This window comes from Monopterus albus, unplaced genomic scaffold (assembly GCF_001952655.1).
Source record: "Monopterus albus unplaced genomic scaffold, M_albus_1.0 scaffold523.1, whole genome shotgun sequence".
Classification (NCBI taxonomy): domain Eukaryota; kingdom Metazoa; phylum Chordata; class Actinopteri; order Synbranchiformes; family Synbranchidae; genus Monopterus; species Monopterus albus.
The window spans coordinates 67,587-67,960 of NW_018128403.1; the positions used below are offsets into that span (position 1 = coordinate 67,587).

The 374-nt window shown below is 40.4% G+C and overlaps 1 protein-coding gene across 2 annotated transcripts in view; it reads left to right on the forward strand.

Annotated features, from left to right (window-relative positions):
• The window catches only part of LOC109952961 (collagen alpha-2(V) chain-like), a 35,678-nt gene that overhangs the window by 1,027 nt on the left and 34,277 nt on the right, over positions 1-374 (forward strand). The window lies entirely within an intron of this gene.

The following is a 374-nucleotide window of genomic DNA, read 5'->3' on the forward strand; positions in this document are numbered from 1 at the left end:
TCGACTGTTCGCCTCCCTACCCTCTGGCCGGAGGTTCAGAAGTGTGAAGTGTAGGACCACTAGACTTAAAAACTTTTTCTTTCCCTCTGCCATCAGACTCCTAAACAGCTGACAGGAGTTTATTATCAGGAATCGCTTCATGTAACTGCACCAGACTGTTTATCTCTTCATAGAAACCAATGGACAGTGTTTCTCATTTTCAACCATTTTAATAAAGATTCAAATACATTTTAATACATTTTAATCTTTTGAAAAGTACAAATGGAAGTTAAAGCTTTAATCTACAGTAGGTCAACCTCATCATCAGTGAGCTGTGGGCGTCCATGACCCTGTCTCCAGTTCACCATTTGTCCTTCCTTAGACACTGTTGGTAG